A 7,513-nucleotide genomic window follows, 5' to 3' on the forward strand; every position below is an offset into this window, starting at 1 on the left:
AATGAACTGCATTTATATGATAAGCATGGATATCAAACATAATATATGAAAAAAGTACATTTCAGAATGATATATGCAGTGTAATATTATTGGAATACTACTCAGCCATAAAAAAAGAATGAAATTCTGCCATTTGCAGCAACATGGATGAGCTTGGAGAAAATTGTTAAGTTAAATAAGCCAGGCACAAAGAGAAATACCCTATGTTCTCACTCATATGTGGGAGCTAAGAAAGAGAACAAAACAAAAGAAATAAACAATAATAATAAGTTGAACTGTCAAAAGGAGAGAGAATAACTATGATTATTAGAGGCAGGAAAGGGAAAGGGGGAGGGAGATAGTAATAGCCTGGTTAATGGACACAAAATTATAGCTAGATAGGAAAAATAAGTCCTACTGGTGTACCATTGAACCGGGAATCTATAATTAACAATGATTTACTGCATGTTACCAAAGGACTAGAAGAAAAGACATCAAATGTGCACATAACAAAGAAATAAATAAGTTTTGCAATGATGAATATGCTAATTATCCTGAATAGATTAGCACACATTGTATACATGTATTGAAATATGACTCTGTACCCCATAAATATGTACAATTAATATGTTTCAGCAAAAAACTTTAAAAGAATTTTGAAACATAAAACAATAGTGAGCCTGTAGTGAAAGTATAAAAACAGGCTTGAGAATAATACATACTAACTAGGATAGTGGTTATTACCTCCATGGAGATAAGGTGGGTGCAGGTAAGGTAGGAATTTTAGTTGTATCTGTAACATTTTCTTTCCTTTTTTTTAAAGGTGATATGAAGCAAATATATCAACATGTTAATATCGTTGGGTATATTTAATTTTTTAAATATTTCTATATATTTGAAATAATTCATAATTACAAGATTCTAAAGTGCCGTAGAAGCACCATAACTTAAACTGTTAAGCTCTTGAAATGAGTGCTTAACAGCTAACTTATTTTTATTTTTATTTTATTTTATTTTATTTTTGTGTGTGTGTGTGACCGGTAAGGGGATCGCAACCCTTGGCTTGGTGTCGCCCGCACCGCGCTCAGCCAGTGAGCGCACCGGCCATCCCTATATAGGATCCGAACCCACAGCAGGAGCGCCGCTGTGCTCCCAGCACCGTACTCTCTTGAGTGAGCCATGGGGTCAGCCCACAGCTAACTTATTTTTAATTAAAAAAACTATTTTAGTTGAACAATTTTAATCAAGTTAATAATAAGCAGTAAAAGTGCATGTTTTTAAAATAAGCAGTAAAATCCCTGTGGAGTAACAATTATAAAGCAAATGTATTTCACAGAGCCTAGCTTCCAAGACCCTGTAATTTCAGGTATGGCCTAACTTTTTAAAATTACACATAGAAATGTTAAGCTTGCAAAAAAAGACAGGAAACTTTCCCCAGGTTAAAGTTTCTGTTGTAGATAAAGAATTGTAACACAGCAAAATTGCTGGCTCAAAGGGCCGATTTCCTTGTTACAGGTTAACCTATTGATTGATATGTTGAGAAAGTTACTTGATTGTTATGTAAACATACTGAGGAAATTGCTGTAGGAAAAGAAAGCGTTTGCTAAGAACAAGCTTTTGTTGGTGGACCGACGACCTTTTACAAATTGCCTTATGGAATTTCACTTTGTTTATTTCACTGATGTTACTAGTTTCCATTTGTTAAAACTATACTTAGCCATAATTCTGCCCACATCCTTGTGTTCTTTGTAATGATTAAATCAATTGAATTTTCTTGTGAAACTTCTTTGTCTTTACAATAAAAGGGAGAGGCTAACTTTGAATCAGGGCTGTCACATTCAGTTTTCTCCTCCTAATGGGGAAATTTCTGAAGTGCAGTCCTTCCGGGCTTCTCAATGCATACATAGTGCTTTGAATAATTGAGTAATTCTTTTTTATGTCTCCATTTCACAGGGGGAAGTGCAACAAAGCCCCATATTTTACATGTTTAAATTGTTTTTCATTGTCTGTACTTATAAGGTACTGAAGGTGAGACCCACTCCTGAATCTCCTTTCTAATGATGGAATAAGGTGCATATTGTTCTGGAGTGCCACACACATTGAATGTATGGTTTGTTCAAATGAATTCAAGAGCAATAGCTGGTTTTGTTTTTGGAGGATCAATGGTCATAAAGTGAAGCCGCTCATGCCATTTAGGAGACACCATGCTTCTATCTACATCCACGAATGTGCTTTTTTTTTATATTCGTTTCAGTTGTATGTTTATATAAACCATTGGTGACAGCCAGAAAATTGCTTGTTGTCCTTACAGTATTTTTCCATACTAACCATTGGTGACAGCCAGAAAATTGCTTGTTGTCCTTACAGTATTTTTCCATACTTGCTTTCCACCACTAATGTACTAACCCTTACATCATTTGGCCTGAAGAAAATTTGTAGGTAGCCTGGGAGGTCACTGTGGCTACTGACCTGCTGCAGCCCATGCCTCAGCACCAAATGGATCTCCATTTTGTCCGGCAGGCCCTGTTAATTAATTAACAGTTAATTTAGCTATATAGTATGCAAAAGTAGGATGAGGCAAGAAAAAAATTGATGAGACAAAATATAAAAGAGTGATCATAATTGAAATAGACAATTCAGAAAGAGCTGTGGGTTTGGGAGGAGAAGATGATTTGTTCAGCTTTGGGTATACTAAAATTCATATTCTACTTATTTTGGGATTTCCTAATGGAGAGATCAAAAAGGCAACTGCAAGTGCAGATCTGTTAAGGAGGCGGTTCACAGCTAGAAAAAGAGACTTGAAAGTCACCTACATGGCCATTGACATCATAGGAGTGGGTGGGGTGTTTGCTCCATCCAGTTGTGTTGTGCATCATGCTTCTCTGTTCTGGACTCAGTGCCCAGTGGTCAACACTCAATAGAATCTAAGTAGTAAACATAGGTCCAATGCAAAGTCAGGTAGGTTTACTCCCAAGAACAACAACAACTTTTTTTTTTCATACATAGGTGTATTAGTCCATTTTTGTTAGTTATAACAGAATATCTGAAACTGGACAATATGTAAATAAATGAAATTTATTTCTTGGCATTTTGGAGGCTGGGAAGTCCAAGGATGAGGGAGAGCATCTTGTGAGGAACTTCTTCTTGGCGGGGGCTCAGCAAATCCCTATGGCAACATAGGCAATCACAATGCAAGAATGGCAAGAGTGTTTCATGTGCTTTCCTTTTAAAGCCACCAGTCTACACCCATGACAACCCATTAAACCATTAACCCATTACTCCTTGAATGGATGAATCCATTCTGGAGGGCATAGTCCTCACAATCCAATCACCTCTTCGAGGCCCCACCTTTTGAATACAAAAATAAATTTAAAAAATAAAATGAAGCTGGTGTTGTCATATTTAGTAAATAGACTTTAAGGCAAAAGGTATTACTGGACATAAAGAAGGATGCTAGTAATAAAACACGTGTCAATTTAAATGAATATATAATAAACCTAATTTGTATTCACCTATAGAAATCCCTTATTAGATAAATGCTTTGTACATACTTTCTCCCAACTGTTGGTTAGTCTTTTCATTTTCTAATAGTGTCTGTATTAGTCTGTCTTGTATTGCTATAATAGAATACCTGAGACTGGGTAATTTATAAAAAACGAAAGTTTATTTGGTTTATGATTCTGGGACAACTGTATCTGGCATGCGACTCAGACTGCTTCTACTCATGGCGAAAACGGCAGGCAGCCGGTGGGTACAAGCATATCACATGGCGAGAGGAAGAAAGAGAGAGAGAGTGGAAAGGTGCCAGGGTCTTTTAAAAAAACAGCTATCATGGGAACTAACAGAGCAAGAGCTCACTCACTACCCCAACCCACAGAGAGAGCTTAATCAATTCATGAGCGATCTGACCCCATGACTCAAACAGCTCCCAACACTGCCACAAGAGGGATTAGATTTCCACATGCATTTCTGGGGGGACAACACATCCAAACTCTATCACTGTCTTCTTAAAATTAACAACTTTGTTGAATTTTAATCAATATACCATCCAATTTACCTATTTAAAGTGGACAATTCAATTGTTTTTAATATAATCACAGACTTATGTAATCATCACCACAATAAATACTAAAACATTTTCATCACCCTGTAATCATTAGCAGTCACCCCCCCTCACAACTCTTCAGTCCTAGGCAACTGCTACTCTCTTCTCTGTATATAGATGTGACTCTTATAGACATTTCATATAAATGGACTCATATAATATATGATGCTTTGTGACCTGGCTAAGTTTCGTCCAATTATAGCATTAGGCTCAAAGTCCAAGATTTTGTGATCTGTATCAGGTCTGGATGCAGCTTCTTTGATGTGGCTGCTTGTAACCTATGAACTAAAATTATCACCACCCCCACTGCAACACACTGAACATAAAATGGTGAGACATAGAAAGGATAACCACAATAAAGAATCTCATCACAAAGGGGAAGAATGGGAGAAACATGACAGACACATGACCATAGCAATTTTGAAATTCAGCTAGGCAAATGTTGCCAGGATCTTCTACTCTGGTGGTAGAGAATGCACCTTGATTAGGACTCTGTTTTTTCCTTGGGAGTGGCTTTTAGTCTACTTTTTCATACTACCCTTGGCTGTAGACTCAGATCCTTGTCAGATCCTTCCCATGGCAGGAGTCATAAGTGTATGTTCCCTGTGTTTCTTCTGCACCCTCTTTAGACCTCCCATATTCCCAGTGCTCCCACCCCCACCTGTTTAAGAGTTTTTTTAAGTAAGCTCCTGTGATATTCATGCTGCGAGAAAAGTAGGCAAATAAAATTACTTATTCTTTTTAATGGTTATTTTAAGGATAGGATTTACACACACACACACACACACACACACACTTTCAAAACAGCTGAAAATAGGATAATAGTTACAATCCAGACTAAACAGTAGGCTATGTAACTGAGAAGACTTACAACACCCTAGGTAAGTAGCTAGTTGAAGAGACCAGAATACCTTGTGTAGTTGGAGCCCAATTAAAACCTATTGTAGTTTATATCCTAGAATAATCACACTGGGCCTTCCCTCAAAGCCATTTAAAAGGATGGGGAAAACTGAGAAACACCACCCAATTCAAGTCCTGCAGCACCTTCACTTACATTCTACAATATTCATTCTGTGTTTAGAAAAAAAACCACCTTTCTCCTTCCCCACATCTTCAATTGACTCTCCTTTCTCTCACCTCATGCTTTGTCTTCTACTAGGAAGCAGCAACAAATTTCTGCTCCCAGTAACAGCTTCCCCAATTAGAACTATAACCACTGCATTAAACAAACAAGATTCAAGGGATGTAATTAGAAGGTAATTTTACTTGTGCTCATTGCATCCTTTTAAAATTTTTTTGAGAACTCCCCCTTAAACATATGAAAAGAAACACACCTTCACTCATTATAAGAAAGATGCAAATTAAAATTACATTGAGAAGTTGTTTCTTGCCTACTAAATTGGCAAAATTCCAAAAGTTTTAAATAGAAACTTTTTTTTTTTTTAATTTTATTTTGTCAATATACATTGTGGCTGATTATTGCTCCCCATCACCAAAACCTCCCTCCCTTCTCCCTCCCCCCTCCCCCCCAACAATGTCCTTTCTGTTTGCTTGTCGTATCAACTTCAAATAATTGTGGTTGTTATATCTTCTTCCCCCCCCCGTTTGTGTGTGTGTGTGTGTGTGTGTGTGTGTGTGTGTGTGTGTGTGTGTGTGTGTGTGTGTGTGAATTTATATATTAATTTTTAGCTCCCACCAATAAGTGAGAACATGTGGTATTTCTCTTTCTGTGCCTGACTTGTTTCACTTAATATAATTCTCTCAAGGTCCATCCATGTTGTTGCAAATGGCAGTATTTCATTCGTTTTTATAGCTGAGTAGTATTCCATTGTGTAGATGTACCACATTTTCCGTATCCACTCATCTGATGATGGGCATTTGGGCTGGTTCCAACTCTTGGCTATTGTAAAGAGTGCTGTGATAAACATTGAGGAACAGGTATACCTTCGACTTGATGATTTCCATTCCTCTGGGTATATTCCCAGCAGTGGGATAGCTGGGTCGTATGGTAGATCTATCTGCAATTGTTTGAGGAACCTCCATACCATTTTCCATAGAGGCTGCACCATTTTGCAGTCCCACCAACAATGTATGAGAGTTCCTTTTTCTCTGCAACCTCGCCAGCATTTATCGTTCATAGTCTTTTGGATTTTAGCCATCCTAACTGGGGTTAGATGGTATCTCAATGTGGTTTTGATTTACATTTCCCAGATGCTGAGTGATGTTGAGCATTTTTTCATATGTCTGTTGGCCATTTGTATATCTTCCTTAGAGAAATGCCTACTTAGCTCTTTTGCCCATTTTTTAATTGGGTTGCTTGTTTTCTTCTTGTAAAGTTGTTTGAGTTCCTTATATATTCTGGATATTAATCCTTTGTCAGATGTATATTTTGCAAATATTTTCTCCCACTCTGTTGGTTGTCTTTTAACTCTTTTAATTGTTTCTTAGAAACTTTTTAATTGAAACCTTTGTGGGGAAAGGCACTCTCGTACAGTGGGGGTGGGATTTTAAGGGTACAACTTCCATGGATAGTCTTTTAACAAAATTTACCCAAACTGCCAATGCATTTACCCTTGATGCAGCAATTCTATTTTTAGGAATAAGTTCTACAGATATGCCTATGTGTGTAATGTGTTTATACACACACATAGGTACACATATGTATACACATACAAAGACAAGATTTTTCCATTGCATCCATTACTGTTTGTAATAGTAAAAGATTAGATAAAACCCAAGTGTCCAGCAATAGGGAGCAGGTTGAATAACCCATGGTATAGTCATACTACAGAATATATGTAGCTATTAAAGAGAATAAGGAAGATCTCAATAAGCTGATATATAGAGAGATCTCCAGGATATACTTCCAAGTTAAAAAAAAAAATAAAGCAAGGTAGATCATGAGAGGTATTCAGGAATCCATCCCCCTAGGAAGCTCTAGAAATCCATCCTTCCACCTAAAAAACTACTAAAGTAGCAGGAACTGCCGAACTGTTGGAAGTAACTATTTAAGAACTCTGGAGTATAGTCAAACACTTGCAACATCCAGTGCAGAACTTAATAAAGAGGCTGGTAAATTTTGGCCTTTGGCATAGTGGCTATTATCCCCCAACCCCACAGCAGTCAGCCATGGGACAGTAGCCCACATTCCAGGGAAAATCTTTGTGTATATTAGGTATGTCAATGATTTCTCGGATATGACACCAAAAGCACAGGTAACAAAAGAAAAAATAATTAGGACTACATCAAAATTTAAAGCTTTTGTGCATCAAAGTGCACAATCAAGATAATGAAAAGGCAACTCACAGAACGGAAGAAAATATTTGCAAATCATATATCTGATAAGGGGTTAATATTCAGATTGTATAAAGAGCTACTACAACTCAACAACAAAAAAACAATTAACAGAATTCAAAAATGGGCAAAGGA

At 37.0% G+C, this 7,513-nt stretch overlaps 1 pseudogene; it reads right to left on the reverse strand.

Annotated features, from left to right (window-relative positions):
* Positions 1-1,978: 1,978 nt before the first annotated feature.
* LOC134381586 (NADH dehydrogenase [ubiquinone] 1 alpha subcomplex subunit 12-like) lies at positions 1,979-2,493 on the reverse strand (annotated as a pseudogene).
* Positions 2,494-7,513: the final 5,020 nt, after the last annotated feature.

Source organism: Cynocephalus volans, chromosome 7 (assembly GCF_027409185.1).
Source record: "Cynocephalus volans isolate mCynVol1 chromosome 7, mCynVol1.pri, whole genome shotgun sequence".
In the NCBI taxonomy this organism is placed as follows: domain Eukaryota; kingdom Metazoa; phylum Chordata; class Mammalia; order Dermoptera; family Cynocephalidae; genus Cynocephalus; species Cynocephalus volans.